General features: G+C 34.6%; 1 long non-coding RNA gene across 2 annotated transcripts in view; it reads right to left on the bottom strand.

Moving 5' to 3' along the window:
- LOC104652192 (uncharacterized) overlaps nt 1-17,815 on the bottom strand; it is a 389,537-nt gene that overhangs the window by 135,691 nt on the left and 236,031 nt on the right. The gene's annotated exons all lie outside the window — the stretch shown is intronic.

The raw sequence follows: 17,815 nt of genomic DNA, 5'->3' as shown, positions 1-17,815 counted from the left end.
TCTGGCATTAAAAAAGAAAAACAAAAAAAGAAAAATGTGTTCCAGATGTATCTTGTACATTCCCTGAGAAATGAGCCATTTCTCCAAAGATCCCTGGTTTCTTTTTAATGATTTTCCTTTAATGTTTTTGGCACTAGGTATACTTACAGCTACTGGAATGTCATTGTTTTTATGTCCTTTCATTGGAGAACTGGAGAATAAGAAATCCTGAGTTCATACTGGCATTTACATTCCCTTCCAACTCCACAGAGTTCTTCCTTACATTCCCTTATTGAGACCTCTCTCTTCCACATTTAGAATCCTACCTCCCACAAACACCAACCCATTTACTCAATCACTCAGTCCTACAGTGCATTTAAAATAGTTTCAAAATAGCGTTAATCTGCACCACCAAAAGGAAACCTTCTGAAAAATAGTTCAAAATTTGTTTGTAGTTCTTTTCTTTCTCTAAACTGAGGATATATAGTATAGTCAAAGATCTGTGTTCAAAAGTTATTTGGACTAGTTTTCTTTCCCTACAATGTGGTTATATGATTAATTTGAAATACAGCTGAGTTTCTTATGTCTGTTTACATTTAGTTTTACTTAATTTCTCTGTTCCTGATTACTTCGTTTTGTTCTCTGGGGTATGTAGGACATTAACGTAATTCCAAAAGTCAAAAATATACAAAAAGGCATGTAGAAAGAAGTAGCAATATTTGCCCATTCCTCTTATATTTATAAGTAATTACTTTTACTGTTTTTGTCCTTCCTTCCTTTTGGCAGAAGTAAGCAAACACACATATGCTTTCTTGTTTCCCTTTATTTCTTCCACAAAAGATGGCATTCTGTACATACGCTTTTGCAGTATGCTTTTGTCCACTTAAAAATATATCCTGAAAATTACTCCTCAACAGTTCATGGAGATAATCTTCATTTTTTAACAGCTATAAGATACTCTATTGTATGTAGGTGTTATTTATTTTTTTCAACAAATCTCCTAAATGTGAACATCTAAGCAATTTCCAATATTTCGCATTCATACAAAAATGCAGCAGTGAAAACATTTATTCACATTGTTGGCAGTGTATTTTCAGATTAAATTCTTAAAAATGGGGTTACTGAGTCTAAGGCTTAGTGAATATCTAGTTATATCAGATATCTTCAAATTCCCCTTCACAGAGATTATACCATTTTTCATTCTCATAAGCAATACATGAGACTCCCTATTTCCCTGCAACCTCATGTGCTAAACATATTATCAAGCTTTTGAATTTTTGCCAACCTGATGGATAAAACATAATAGTTTAGTTTAAATTTTCATTTCTCTTATCATGAGTAAAGTTTCATATTTCATAAACTTGAGGGCTAGTTTGATATTTTTTGTAAATTGTTCGTTCATGTTTTTTGTCATTTTACAACCATTTTTTGTCATTTTTTTCACTCTCAATCAAAAAAAAAAATCCTTTCTATCTGTACTCCAACTTATCAATCTTTTTTGTTTGCATCTGGATTTTAAGTTACAATTTGAAAACCTTCCCTCCACTCAGGATACAAGAATTTACTCGTGTTTTCTTCAAGTACTTGTATAGTTTAATTTTCTGTATCTTGATACCTGAGTCACTTTGAGTTTATTCTTGTGTATGGTATAAGGAAAGGATATAAATTTATATTTTACAAATGGCTATTTTTTCATACCATTTATTAAAAAGTAATTATTTGCCCCAGTGATTTGAGCTGTCAGCCAAGAATTTTATATCCTGCAAAACTAGGTTTCATAAATGAAGGAGAAATAAAGTCATTTTTAGATAAACAAATGTTGAGGGAATTTGTCACTACCAAACTAGCCCTCTAAGAAATGCTAAAAGGAATTGTACACCTTGAAACACAAGCCTGATAATGCACCAGAATAGAACCTCTGGAAAGCTTACAACTCACAGGGTCTATAATATAATAGCACAATGAAAAACAAAACTAGGCAATAGTTAATATAATGAAGAGAACAGTACCTCACATCTAATATTCACATTGAGTGTGAATGCCCTAAACACTCCACTTAAGAGATACAGAATGGTAGAGTGAATAAAAAATTGCAAACCAAATATCTGCTATCTTCAAGAGACTCACCTAACACAGAAGGATTCATATAAACTCATGGTAAAAGGTTGGAAAAAAGTATTCCATGTAAATAGAAACCAAAAGCAAGCAGGAATAGCTATTCTTCTATCAGACAAAACAGACTTCAAAGCAACAACAGTAAATTAAAAAAAAAAAAAAAGAGTCACTGTATAATGACAAATAGATGAATTTAACAAAAAGATATTATAATCCTAAATTTATATGCACCAAACACTGGAGCTCCTAGAATTATTAAACAATTACTACTAGACATAAGAAATGAGAAAGACAGCAAAAAGTGACATGGGAGACCTCAATATACCACTGACAGCACTAGACAGATCTTTGAGAGATAAAGTCAGCATAGAAACAGTGGACTGAAATGATACACTAGAACAAATGGACTTAATGAATATTACAGAACACCCTACCTAAGGTTTGTAGAACATACATTCTTCTTATCAGCACATGAAACATTCTCCAAGATAGAACATATGATAGGCCATAAAACAAGAATCAATAACTTTTAAAAAATTAAAATTATATCAAATGCCTTTTCAAATCACAGTGGAATAAAACTGGAAACCAATTTCAAAAGGAACCCTTAAAACTATACAAATACATGGAAATTAAATAATCTGTTCCTGAATGATATCTAGATTAACTGAATGATATCATAAAATCATGATGAAAAATTTAAAATATCTTAATTGAATGGTAATAATGAGATATCAAAACCTCTGAGATACAATAAAAGCAGTGCTAAAAAGAAAGTTTATAGTGCTAAATGCCTATATCAAAAGTCTTAAAAAGTACAAATTGACAACCTGTTGTCACACCTCAAGCAACTGGAGAAACAAGAACAAACAAAACCTAAAGCTGGAAGAAGAAAAAAATAACAAAAATTAGAGCAGAACTAAATGACATTTAAAAAAAAATCAAAAGATCAATGAAACAGAAAGCTGGTTCTTTGAAAAAATAAATAAAATCAATAGATCACTAGCTAGATTGACCAAGAAAAGATGACAGAAGAATCAAATAAGCTCAATTCGAAATGAAACTGGAGATATTGAAACTGGAGATATTGCAGCTGACATCATAGAAATACAAAAGATCATTCAAGACTAAAATGAACAACTTTATGTGCATAAACTAAAAAACCTAGAGGAAATGAAAAAATTCCTGGGAACATACAACCCTCCTAGATTAAATCTGGAAGAAACAGTAAACTTGAATAGACCAATTACAAGTAGCGATACTGAATCAGTAATTTTAAAATTGACAACAACAAAAGCCCAGAACAAGGATTCACAGCTGAATTCTGTCAGATATTCAAAGAAGGACTAGTACAAATTCTACTGAAACTATTCCAAAAATTTCTATTGAGAAAAAAATGAATTGAGGAAAGTCTCAGGTTACAAAATCAATGTACTCTAAACAGTAGCACTGCTATATACTAACTATATACTAACAGTAGCACTGCTATGTAACTAGCCAAAACTCAAATCAATAACTCAATCCCTTTTACAACAGCTGCAAGAAAAATAAAATACCTAGGAATATACTTAACCAAAGAGGTGAAAGATCTCTACAGGGGGAACTACAAAACACTGCTGGAAGAAATCATAACTGACACAAACAAATGAAAACACATCTCATGCTCATGGATTGGAGGAATCAATATTGTGAAAATGACCATATTGCCCAAAGCAATCTACAGATTCAATGCAATTCCCATCAAAATATCATCATCGTTTTTCACAGAATTCAAAAAAAAATCCTAAAATTCATATAGAACCAGAAAACGCCCAAATAGCCAAAGCAATTCTAAGCAAAAAGAACAGATCTCGAGGTGTCACATTAGTGGACTTCAAATTATTCTAAAAGGCTGTAGTTACAAAAACAACAGAGTATTGGCATAAAAGTAGGCACATAGACCAACAGAACAGAATAGAGAACTGAGAAATAAAGCCAAATACATACAGCCAACTGATATTCAACCGAGCATTAAAAAAATAATAAATTGGGAAATTGATACCCTATTTAATAAATGGTACTGGGAAAGCTGGCAAGCCACATGTAGAAGAATGAAACTGGATCCCTATCTCTCACCATATATAAAAATCAACTCAAGATGGATCAAAGATGTAAATGTAAGACCTGAAACCATAAAAGTGCTACAAGACAACATTGGAAAAACTCTTTTAGACATCACCCGAGGCAAAGAATTCATAACTGTGACCCCAAAAGCAAATGAAACTAAAACAAAAATAAATAATTGGGACCTAATTAAACTAAAAGTCTTCTGCACAGCAAAAGAAATAATCAACAGAGTAAACAGACAACCCGCAGAATGGGAGAAAATATTTGCAAACTATGCATCCAACAAAGAACTAGTATCCAGAATCTACAAGGAACTCAAATCACAAAGAAAAAAAAAACACACATAATTTCATTAAAAAGTAGACAAAAGACATAAATAGACATATCTCAAAAGAAGATATACAAATGGCCAAAAAACATTTTAAGAAAAGCTTAACATCACTAATCACCAGGAAAAGGCAAATTAAAATTATAGTGAGATACCACTTTACTCCTGCAAGAATGGCCATTATTAAAAAGTCAAAAAATAACAGATGTTGGCATAGATGTGGGGAAAAGGAAACACTTATACATTGCTGGTGGGAATGTAAATTAATAAAACCTCTATGGAAAACAGTTTGGAGATTCCTTAAAGAGCTAAAAATAGATCTATCATTCAATCCAGCAATCCCACTAACCCAAAGGAAAAGAAGCCATTATTATGAAAAAGACACTTGTACAGTTCACAATTGCAAAGATGTGGAACCAACCTAGGTGCCCAATGACTAAAGAATAGATCAAGAAAATGTGGTATATTTACACTATCGAATACTACTCTGTCCTTAAAAAGAATAAAATAATGTCCTTTGCAGCAACTAGGATGGAGCCACAGGCCATTACTCTATGTGAAGTAACACAGGAGTAGAAAACCAAAAATCATGTGTTTACTTATAAGTGGGAGCAAAGCTATGAGTACACAAAGGCATAAGAAGTGATATAATGGACTTTAGAGACTCAGAAGGGGAAGAGTGGGAGGGTGGCTAGGGATTTTTTAAAAAACTACGCATTGTGTACATTGTACACTACTCAGGTGATGGGTACAATAAAATCTCAGAATTCACCACTGTATAATTCATCCATGTACATGTAAAAAAAAAAACCCCACTTGTACCCCAAAAGCTACTGAAATGCAAATAAAAAACAAAGAAACAAAAAGAAATGTGCTAATTTTAGAAGTACTCTGAGATGCTTTGTTCCTTAAACACTACTGTGTTGTCATTTTTCTTTTATAGACTGGAATGTGTTTGAATGTCAATTCAATTAGTAAATGTATAATTGCTGTCTTCATAAACCTTACTCTGACATTTAATATGCCAAACATGACTGTTTTATGAGCAAACCAAGTTATCCATAATACATTTTTATGTTCTGCAGCTATCAAGATGGCTTCAGATTTATAGAGTGCTAAAAATATAACTATATCATAAATATCAATTTTCCCTAAAAATGTCTTTTTTAAATAAAACAGATAAAGTGATATTTCTGCCAATGTCTCTGTTCCAATTCTGCCAATAGATCTAGAATTCTTGAAAAGTTGAAACTGCTCAAATATTGAGGGTCCTTGTACAGTTCTGTACAATCACACACACCAAAGTATGTCATCAATTGTGCGCTTTTCTGGGAAGCTTGTGGAGTCATCCATATATGCATGGGATTGGGGGAGATAAGCTCACTAACCAATTTGTATTTTAAATATATACTGTTTATACTCTGTATATTTTGTACCTAAAATATACAGAGCAATTCTTAGACAAGACCTTGCTGGTGATGAAATGAGGCAGTCTGAGGCTGTGGGCCTCCCTGGGGTCATGCTGAGGGAGCGGTGGAGGATCTGTGGGTGGGAGATGATTGAAAGCTCACACCCTGCAAAGTTCTTTCATCCTCACGTCAAGACTGTGGATGGGAACAGACTTCTCAGGTCCTGGAGGACTTCCTTGGTCCCTTAGAAATCCAAACTGGGTGAGAGGTTGTTAGGAGACTTGGTGAGGAGCCTCTGAAAACTCAGATTATCTGTGAATGAGAGGCACCAATGGGCCACACAGGGAAGGAGGACAGAAAACATGCTTTAAGGGGAAGGTAAAGGACAGGCAATGCTGGATTAAAGAGCAGTTAATGACTCAGGTAGTCTAGTCACACCTCAAACACAGTGAATGGGTTTGGAGTGTGGACAGGAGGTGGAGAAGTGACAGAATCAATAAGATCAGTGAGATCAAATGGAAAGTCAAAAACGAATTCAAGTGCATATGAAAATTTAGCTCATAGCAGAAGTCGTTTTTCAAGTCAGTGAGCAAACTGATTATTCAACAAGCTATATTGGTACAAAACACTAACATTGGGCCAAAAGAAAGTCATGTTTATACCATGTAGAAAAATATGTATCAGAGGCTGGGTGCAGTGGCTCATGACTGTAATGCCAGCACTTTGGGAGGCTGAGGCAAGTGGATCATGAGATCAGGAGTTCGAGACCAGCCTGGCCAACACAGTGAAATCCCATCACTACTAAAAATACAAACAACATTAGTCAGGTGTGGTGGCGGATGCCTGTAATTCCAGCTACTCAGGAGGCTGAGGCAGGAGAATCGCTTGAATCCATGAGGCAGAGGTTGCAGTGAACAGAGATCACGCCATTGTACTCCAGCCAAGGTGACAGTGCGAGACTCCCTCTCAAAAAAAAAAAAAATAAATAAATAAAAGAAAAGAAAAATATGTATCAGATGAGTTCAAGATTTAAATGCGAATGTCTTTTATAAAACAGCATAAAAGATTACCAAGGCCATGGATACATTAATTAGTTTGATTGTGGCAATCATTTCACAAGTATTTGTTGTATATGTGTATCAGAACATCACACTGTACACCTCAAATACGTAGTTTTTGTTTGTCATTTGTACCTGAATAAAGCTGGGGAAAATAACCATTAAAATATTTAGGAAAAGATGACAGTATATGGGCAAGTTTATAAAACTTTGTTATCCAAAGCATACATAAGTGAACAAACCTACATAAGCTAATTAAACAGCAAATATACCATCAACATTGAAACTGTAAGGGTCTCGGTCTCACACCACAAATGAAGAAATATTATCCATAACTGAAATCCATAACTGAAATATTCTCCATAACTGAAATTAAAAATATTCGACTCTAGGAGTTGACAAAGAGAATGCAAAACAGAGCCATGAAGACTAAAAGGAAAAAATTCTTTAAAATCTTACAAATACCCACCCTCCCACACAAATGGGAGTAAAAGGAACCAGTGATAAAAGGGTGTGGGAAAATGTGGACTGCCCCACAGAAAGCTACCCTTCCCAAGTGCAAAGAACTTTCTGAGCACAGCATGGGAGGGAAACAAGAAGATGCCCCTAGGGATAAGGCAAGAGGCCTAGTTGGGCAGGAGAAAAAAAAATAGCAAGCCTTTTTAAACCAAAAGCCAGGAACTTCTAAGATTTTATGCAAAGATGACTAGCTCACTCCAAAACAGAAGAACACAGCATGGGACAGAACCTGTCCTCAAGTCAGCACCGTTACCCAGAGCAATGAATCCTTGTAAGCCTTAAACTGCTGCAACTAAAGCTATCATAATTACCAAACACAAGGTGAAATTTGTGATTTGTGACACAAAAACAACATTAGAAAAAGGTATGCATTATAAGCTGAAACAAAAATCCACATCATACCAACAAAATCTAACAAAAGGGGATTCATGAGTAAGTATGTACACTAATTTTCTTATCTTTCATGGGAAATGGTGCTGTCTGCAGATATTGTTTAATCTATAAAGTTGATAATCCAAAACTAAGAGCATAGTCATGTGTCACTTAACAGGGATATGTTCTGAGAAATGCGTTGTTAGGGGATGTTGTCACTGTGTGAGCGTCACAGAGTGTACTTTCCCTACACCTGAGTGATACAACCTACTATATACCTAGGCTATATGGTAGTCTATTGCTCCCAGGCTACAAACCTGTACAGCATGTTACTGTACTGAATACTATAAGCAATTGGAACACAATAGTAAGTATTTGTGTATTTAAACATAGAAAAGGCAGAGTAAAAGTACAGTATAAAAGATTTTTTAACATGGTACCACCTGTATAGGGCACTTACCATGAATAGGGCTTGCAGGACAGGCAACTTTTCTGAGTTAATCAGTGAGTGGTGAGTAAATGTGAAGGCCTACAACATAAATGTACACTAGTGTAGACTTTATTAACACTGTATACTTATGCTACACTAAATTTATTTTTTAAATAAAGTAATTGAGCTACAATGTTACAGCAGCTATAGTGTCACTAGTTAATAGGAATTTTTTGATTCCATTATAATCTTATGGGACCCACCAATGACCAAAACATTCTTATAAGGGGCATGGCTATTAAGTTGAACTGTGTTAAGTATATATATGCAGACTTACCAAGTAGTAGAGCTGAATACCATCCAAATTAATGAAGCAGAAAATATAAAAAAGCAAACAAACAGGCAACAGTAGAAAACTAGAAAATAGCACAAAAGAATTGTAAAAAGCAGAAAATAGAAATTAGATAACAGATAAAAACTAAACACATCTGTTACAACAGTAAATGTTAATGTGAAAAGTTAATCTAATGCATAGAAAGAATTCTCAGATTAGATTTAAAATGAACTAAATCTAGCCAAAAATGCTCTATAGAAAAACAGCACAACTTTTACTAGATAGCTTTCATTTGCTTTCCAGATCTACTCTGTTATAATCCACTGCTTTGTGAACCAGGAGGCCAACCAATACCAATGTATCCACACCTGGCCTTACCTCCAGCTTCCATTTGGGTTTGGTCATAGGAAGCACCAGCCTGAAGTCTGAGCGAGGGAGGGAAGAGGGTGAGGTTAGGGCATTATCTACCTGGCTCCCTTGTGCAGAATCACCACAGTGGGGTGCCTCCCACATCCAAGGGCCCCAGCTGTCATTAGGCAGCACCTTCTCTTCAGGGTCTGTCAGGCAAAGAAGGGGCTGTCAGATTGCCCAGGGGTTAAGTCCAAGGGTAATATGCCATCCCTGTGGTTTCTCCACACCCTTGCTCACACCTCTCCAAACAATCCCTTTCTTAAATTCTCATCTAGTTACCTAATTTGAGCATGGTATCTGTTTCCTACCAGGATCTTGACTTATACACACCCAAACAAAATTACTCATAAAGCTGAAAGTAAAAGAATAGGAAAGGAATACTATGAAAATTTAAACAAAAAAAAGAGTCAGAGTTTGTCTTCCTCAGAAAACGCTGAGTTCAAAACTATGTCATTAAATGGGATTTAAAAGATCACATTATACTGATGAAAGGTAAGTTCCACATTGACATAAAATTATCTTGAAGCTCTATGTAGTAAATTATACAGAATTAAACATAAAAAGCCAAAAAATTACCTGAAATGCAAAGAAAAAGGAGTCCAAAATCCCATAGCAATGAGGTATTTTAATACAGCTTTCTCAGTCTTTAAAGATCAAGTTAAACATTAGTGGGAAAATAAGTAAAATCTGAACAAACTCTGTGATTTAGATAATAGAATTGTACCCATGTTAAGTTCTTCATGTTTTTTTTTCATATATACTGCAATTATATTGATTAACATTCAGGAAAGGTAGGCAAAGGGGAACTACCTATACTAGGTAGATGTGAGGAAACTGTTCTATTTTTGCAAACTTTTCTGTAAATCTCTAATTATTCCAAAATAGAACATTTAGAAAAATATCAAGTTAATAAAAGATAAAAATATATAAAATCTGAATGATGTAATCAACAATATTGACCTAAGAACAGAAACTACTCTTTCTTCTCATGTAATCATAAAATGCAAACATTCTCTATACCTTAAACAAAAATAAACTCAAAAATTCTAAAAAGTAAAAATGCCAAACCACATTATTAACCACAATCTAAAATTACGTAGAAACAAACCAAAATCCTTGACTATTTTTAAACTTTAAAACTTTCTCTAAGACCCTACATAACTCCTAAGTTTAAGAGGAAACTAAAACCACAACTGCAGGAAGCAGCAGTTAATGCTGGTTGCATTTTCAATAACCATTTTCTTTCTTCCTTTCTTCGAATTTTACATGATTTTTAAAAATAATCTCTCTTCTCCAAGAAGCCATCTGTTTTAGGTGAGGTAGGTTCCACTCCCACTTCTAGGGGGTATAATCTTGTTTGGTCTGAATCAAATCATAGTGGTCTCATTCCTGTCACCAGTGATTAGCAATGGTCACATGAAACATCCTGACAAATGAACTTTGAAGGAAAGTCAGATGAATGTCTTCTTGCAAAGGTTTACTTCAATGCTAAAAAGAAACTGTCCCATTTCTGCATCTGAAAATTTTCATGGGTATGTGACACCCAAAGCTGCACCTTATCACCACGAAGAGAACTTGCTTAAGAACAATCCCCATATACTAAAGGTGGCAGAACAGAATAATCAGACTAATGTGGGTCATTGATGGTATCATTGAACTGATGGTATCAATAAACCAGCCCTGAAACCCTCCTACCTCAAATTTCTTAGGAAAAAATAACTCCTCAAGGCAATTGTCAGTTTTCTGTTATTTGCCACAGAAAGAACTCTAACTGATGTATAAAATATCTGGACCATAATTTAAAAATAGAAAATATTGCATATTAAACCCTGTAGGATGCAGCCAAAGCATTATTCAGAGGAAAAGTCATTACCTTTCATTCCCACCATATATACTATCTCTAATAAATTGGGCATTTAAATCAAGAAGATGGAAAAAAGAAAAGCAATATAATGTCAAGGAAAGTAGGAAAAATAATTAATTTAAAAATAAATTCAATGTTTTTTCTGTTGCCAATTTAACTCTACATATAGGCCTACAAGTTCCTTTAAAGTGGAGCATTTCTCCTTCTCAGCTTCCCTATCATCTCTTAAGCTAAGCTTCAGATTTTGTCTCCCTTCTCCTAGTCGCAAGGCAGGGAGGGAGGGTAAATAACAATTCACTTGGCTTCCTAGTACTTCTAGGAAGGTAAGCACTTACCAGGTCTCTGCTATATCTTGCTCATCAAACCAGTCATTCAGCTCAGATAATCAGGAGCTGACTGTGATGTTAAGGCTCTTGATATACAGAAAGGTAGGATCTTAGCTCAAATATTGTAAAACAAAAGCATCAAATGGTACAAAAGGGACTCTGTAAAATGGAATATGAGAAATACATACCAAGCCAAAACAAACATGTTCCCCCAACTTCTCTGATAAGGATGTTCATTTGTTCCTTAGTGAGGAACCAGTAGATGTTTTCCTTGGAATACTTTCTAGGTCACTTACAACTGGCTGCATATATTTATGCTGAGGTTAAGGTAGAATGAACTGTATCTAATTCTCATTCTAGAGCATAAATTCAAATTTTCTCTCAAAATCCTTTTGTCAATCTATTTAGATCTTACATTAAAATGCTATTTAAATAAAGACATATGTTTGAACTTGGAAAGCCAAATCTGACTACAATAAACAATGGTCTGATCACCAAATGGGCAAAAATAAACAAGCAGACCCCCTACATCATCATCATCATCACAACAATAATAGCAGATAACTCTTACTGAGCACCTATTTGCCATATGACAGAAACTACACTAAGCATTTTATTTAATTCTGAAAGATGAGGAAGCAGAAAGTGGGATTCAAACTCAAGTTTGTCTGCTGCCAAAATCCACATTTAACCACAACAATAAAGTAACTAAACCAGGCTTTTCTTTTTTCTATCTCATGCTACTAAATTTACACTTTCACAGTGGTTTCTACATTCATACCTGTAACAAGCCAATGAAGGAAATATTCCCATCTACAGATGAGGCTCAAAGATGTGCATAATATTCACAGATCATGTACTAATTAAGTGGTAGAACCATCACCTGGTCTTCTTTTATTATCTTCTAAAGCCCAGGCTTTTCCCATGCAGTCTCTTCTCATGCAAGCCATTCCTCACTTGACTATTAGGCGAGCAAAGAAGATAAGAAATTTCTCCTGGGATCAACATGGAACTTTTCCCTATCTCTTTTTCCCATCCCTGGAAAACAAAGCAGTTCTGTGCCCTTCACTATTCATTGCCCACATTCATTATCTTCAGGTAATTTTTTTTATCTTGATTACTTTTTTCTCTTTTCCATTTTCTTATTGAGGGTTTGTACACAGGTGATAATGGTGTCACTCAAGATGACCGTCACTTTGGAATGATTTAGGGAATAATCAGCAGCCCCAAGAAAAGCACAAATTTTAGTCAAAGCCATTGTTTGGATAGGGAGTTTCCAAGAAATCTGAGAATTTTTCAGAAGTTCTCCAGTCCTTTTTGAAAGCAAGCTAGAGCAAAGTGATAAATGCCTTCCCTTCTTTCTACTAAATATTGGAAAAGATACTATTCTCCAAGTCTCCTTCCCCAGCAGAAACAGTACTAGCCAGCACCAAATGATAAATAAGTAAGTCCTGCGTCTAAGTTAGTCCTGCATCTCTCTGTAATACAACGTGATGTAACAAAGAAGATGTACAAAATATAAAATGTTGCCAAGAAAATTAAAATCTTAACAAAATGATAGATATCTCAAAAATGCATGTTAGCAGTATCTCTTACAAAAACTTTTTGAAATTCCCTAATGCAGGACTATTAGGTTTCCATCACTTCCCCTGAGTATCATGAGCGCTTTCCTACCTAAGTACCAAAAGACCAACTCCTCTCTTGCTAATCATAAGCCAACTCTCAAAGGAGATCTTACGCTATACTTGTGCGTTAAAAAAAAAAAAAAAAAAAAAAAAAAAAAAAAAAAAGGCTATGATTTTCAGGGGCTAACGTCCTAGGATATGGTGACAGTCACCAAACTTCTGGTTGGTAAGTACTTCCCTCCTTTCTTCCATAGTAAGCAGAAAAGTCTTATTTTAAGTTCTGAGCCTATGGTATGATCTTACACAGTAAGTCAAGTCCAGAAGAATATCTTAAAAAACAAAGTGAAGCCCCCACTTCTGGCAATGGTAGACTAGGTTGTTTGAGTCCAAGTCTTTCTCTAAAAACAATAAAACAATCTAAACAAAATATATTAAAAATCTGTTTGGAGGCATAGTAAAACTACTATGACTATAACAATTTTAGGAAATGGTAAGAATAAAATGGAGAAAAACAAGAGGTTAGCCACAAAAAACTTTAAGCAAAGTAGGCCAAAATTGTCTAAGACCACAGAAGGAGTTAATAAACTGTCTGTCTAGTTTGCCTTGTTTCATCAGTGCCTAATAAAATGTCTAATACTTTTTAAACAATAAGTGATATTTCTACTTAGACTTAAAATATACATTATAACACATTGCCAATATTTAAAACATACTCAACACACATACACACACACACTAATCTAATTACTATATGATAGTATTCAAAGGCATGATAACCTTTGGATTCGTAATACCTGGGTTAAATTTCAACTCCTTCACCTACTAGCTATGTGACCTTGGAAGGAATAGTCTCTGTGAGCCTGTATTTCCTCATAGGGTTTTCCAAGTATGAAATAGAATAATATATAAAAAGTACATAGTAATGTCAGTCCCTAAGCAAATACTACATAAATTGTAGCAATCAATAGTAATGATTATATGTTAGAAATCTGAGCTGCTCTACAAACTAGGATCGGAAATGACACTGGACACTAATATAGTTTGCGTAATTATAAAAATTGGCCCAAGAATGTTACTGTGGTAGACAAACTATAAGATGGTCCACATGATTCCCACCTCCTATAATTAACACTTTCTAATAAATTTTCCCCTTGAATATGGGCAGCAAGTATGATTTGTTTCTAACCAACAGAAGGCAGTAGAGATGATGAGGTATGTACATGATTATGTTTACATGATCACATAGCACCCATCTTGTTAGAGCCTCTCTCTCCATTGCTAGCTTTGAAGAAGAAAGTTACCATTAATGCAACAGCCATAAGGAAATGAATTCTGCCAACATGAGAGAGTTTGGAAGTGGATCCTTCTCCAATCATAGCTCATGAAAACCCAGCCTTGGCTGACACCTTGATTGCAACCTTGTGAAACCCTAAGGAGAAAAGCCAAATAAGCTGTACACGGACCCTTGACCCACAGAAATTATGAGGCAATAAATGTGCATGTGTGTGAGTGAGGTTTATTGATATGTAATTCACCCACTTATAGTGTACAACTCAATGTTTTTAGTACATTTAGAGTTATACAACTCCATTATCTGCTTTGGAGAAATGTCTATTCATATTCTTCACCCACTTTTTAATGGGATTGTCATTTTACTATTGGGTTTTAAGAGGTCTTCAGTAATACTTAATACAAGTGCCTTATTAGATATATTATTTGCAAATATTTTCCCCCATTCTCCAAGTAGTCTGTTGGTGGTGTCCTTTGAAATATAAAAGTTTTTAATTTTAATAAAGTTCCTTTTATCTATTTTTTTCTTTTGTTGACTGTGCTTCATATCTAAGAATGTATTGCCTAATTTAAAGTCATGAAGACTTGTCCCTATGTTTTCTTCTAAGAGTTTATTTAATTATTTTAGCTTTTACATTTAGGTCTCTGATTCATTTTGAGTTCATTTTTGCATATGACATAAGGCAGGACTCCAGTTTCATTCTTTTGCATCTGGCTTTCCTGTTGTCCCAGCATTATTTGTTGAAAAGATTACTTTTTTCCCTGTGAATTGCTTTGGCAACCTTATTGAAAACCAACTGACCCACAAATGTCATGAAAGTTTATTTCTGTACTCTCAATTTTATGTTGATATGCATGTCTGTCCTTATGCCAGTACCACATTGTCTATAGCTTTGTAGTACATTTGAAATTGGAAAGTGGGAGTCATCCAGCTTTGTTCTTTTTCAAGTTTGTTTTGTTTTGTTATTTAAACTTCTTGAATTTTCCTATGAATTTCAAAATCATCTTGTCAATTTTTGCAAGGAATCATCTGGGATTTTGAGTAGAATTATGCTGAATCTATACATCAATTTGGGGAGAGTGGACATCTTAATAATCTTATGAAGATTTAAGTCTTATGACCCACAAATGTGAAATATTTTCCCATTTATTTACATTTTCTTTAATTTCTTTCAATAATGTTTGGTAGTTTTCAAAGTTCAAATCTGGTACTTTTTTGTTGAATTTATTTCTAAGTTTTTAATTCTTTTTGATGTTATTCTATATGAAATTGTTTGTCCTAATTTTATTTTCAGATTGCAAGTGTATAGAAATACAATTAATTTTTATAGACTGATGTTGCATCCTGTGACCTTGCTGAACCTGTGTATTAGTTCTAATCATTTTTTAGTGGGTGCCTTAGGATTTTCTATAGACAAGATCATGTCATCAACAAATACAGATAGTTTTATTATTCCTTTCCAATCTTGATGACTTTTATTTCATTTTCTTGCCGATTTGTCCTGTTGAGAACCAAAAGTACAATGTTGAATAGAAGTGGTAAAAGCAGATATCCTTGCCTTACCCCCTAAATGTAGGGAGAAAGCATTTAGTTTTTCACCAGTAAGTCTGGTATTAGCTTTTTTGTAGGACTTTTATAGATTCCTTTCATCAGGTACAGGAAGTTTCCTGCTATTCCTAGTTTGTTGAATGTTTTATCATGAAGGGGTTAGATTTTGTTAGCTACTTTTATTCTGCGGTCCTTTGAGATGATCATATGGTTTTTGTCCATTTTTCTTGACATTGTCGCTGCACTAATTGATTTTTAAATGCCAAAATGAGTTGTTTTAAGCTGGTAAGTTGTGGTAATTTGCTATGCAGTATAGACAACCAATATAGCTACAGAATAATAATAATAGTTAACATTTATGAAATGTTTATTATGTGTCAGAAACCGTTTAAGTGCCTGTTGTTAACTCAATTCATTCTTTTTTTTTTAATTGCATTTTAGGTTGTGGGGTACATGTGAAGAACATGCAAGATTGTTGCATAGGTACACACATGGCATTGTGATTTGCTGCCTTCCTCCCCTTCACCTATATCTGGCATTTCTCCCCACGCTGTCTCTTCCCACCTCCCCACCCCCATCTCTCCCGTTTCCCCCCAACAGACCCCAGTGTGTAGTGCTCCCCTCCCTGTGTCCATGTGTTCTCATTGTTCAACACCCACCTATGAGTGAGAACATGCAGTGTTTGATTTTTTGCTCTTGTGTCAGTTTGCTGAGAATGATGGTTTCCAGGTTCACCCATGTCCCTACAAAGGACAGGAACTCATTGTTTTTGATGGCTGCATAGTATTCCATGGTGTATATGTACCACATTTTCCCTGTCCAGTCTATCATCGATGGGCATTTGGGTTGGTTCCAGGTCTTTGCTATTGTAAACAGCGCTGCAATGAATATTCGTGTGCATGTGTCCTTATAGTAGAATGATTTATAATCCTTTGAATATATACCCAGTAATGGGATTGCTGGGTCAAATGGAATTTCTATTTCTAGGTCCTTAAGGAATCGCCACACTGTCTTCCACAATGGATGAACTAATTTACACTCCCACTAACAGGGTAAAAGTGTTCCTATTTCTCCACATCCTTTCCAGCATCTGTTGTCTCCAGATTTTTTAATGACCACCATTCTAACTGGCATGAGATGGTATCTCAATGTAGTTTTTATTTGCATTTCTCTAATGACCAGTGATGATGAGCATTTTTTCATGTTTGTTGGCCTCATGTATGTGTTCTTTTGTAAAGTGTCTGTTCATATCCTTTGCCCACTTTTGAATGGGCTTGTTTGTTTTTTTCTTGTAGATCTGTTTTAGTTCTTTGTAAATTCTGGATATCAGCCCTTTGTCACATTTATGAAATGTTTATTATATGTCAGAAACTGTTTATGTGCCTGTTATTAACTCAATTAATTCCTAATATCATTTAGTATTAGAAAGGGCCACTATTACTCCGTCTCTACTAAAAATACAAAAAAAAAAAAAAAAAGAAAAAAAAAAGAAAGGGCCACTATTATTATCCTTATTATACAGACAGAGAATATGAGGCTCAGAGAAGGTAAGTAATTTATGCATGCCCAGGTAACTATCCATAGGTAGTAGGCTTAGAATTTGGATGTAGGCAGTTTGACTCAGAATCTATGCTTCTAGGTAATAAAATTTTTTCTTCAAACCATCCAACCAATGGCATAAGTAGGCATTGAAGAACCAGCTCTCCACACTAACTTCTGCCCAGTTGAATGCCAGGAAAATTGACCCATTACAGACCATCCACAACAGCTAGACAAAGTTCTCCATGGTGCAAATCTAAAAGTGAAGCTAAACTTCTCAAGAAATGTAACAATATGCAAAAACAAAACAAAACAAAACAAAAAACCTATTTGTTAATAGAGCTTATTTTTAGCAAATAATGCAGGAAAAACTGGATATCCACATGCAAAATAATGTAGTTGGACCCTTACCTCTCACCATATACAAAAATTAACTCTAAGTGGATCTTAGACCTAAACATAAAAGCTAAAACTACAAAACTCTTAAAAGAAAACATACAGGGGAATCTTCATGACATTGGACTTGGCAATTATTTCTTGGATATGATAACAAAAGCATAG

This window comes from Saimiri boliviensis, chromosome 6, assembly GCF_048565385.1.
Source record: "Saimiri boliviensis isolate mSaiBol1 chromosome 6, mSaiBol1.pri, whole genome shotgun sequence".
Taxonomy (NCBI): Eukaryota; Metazoa; Chordata; class Mammalia; order Primates; family Cebidae; genus Saimiri; species Saimiri boliviensis.
The sequence above is the reverse complement of the archived record's forward strand: the minus strand, read 5'-3'. Positions and strand labels throughout refer to the sequence as shown.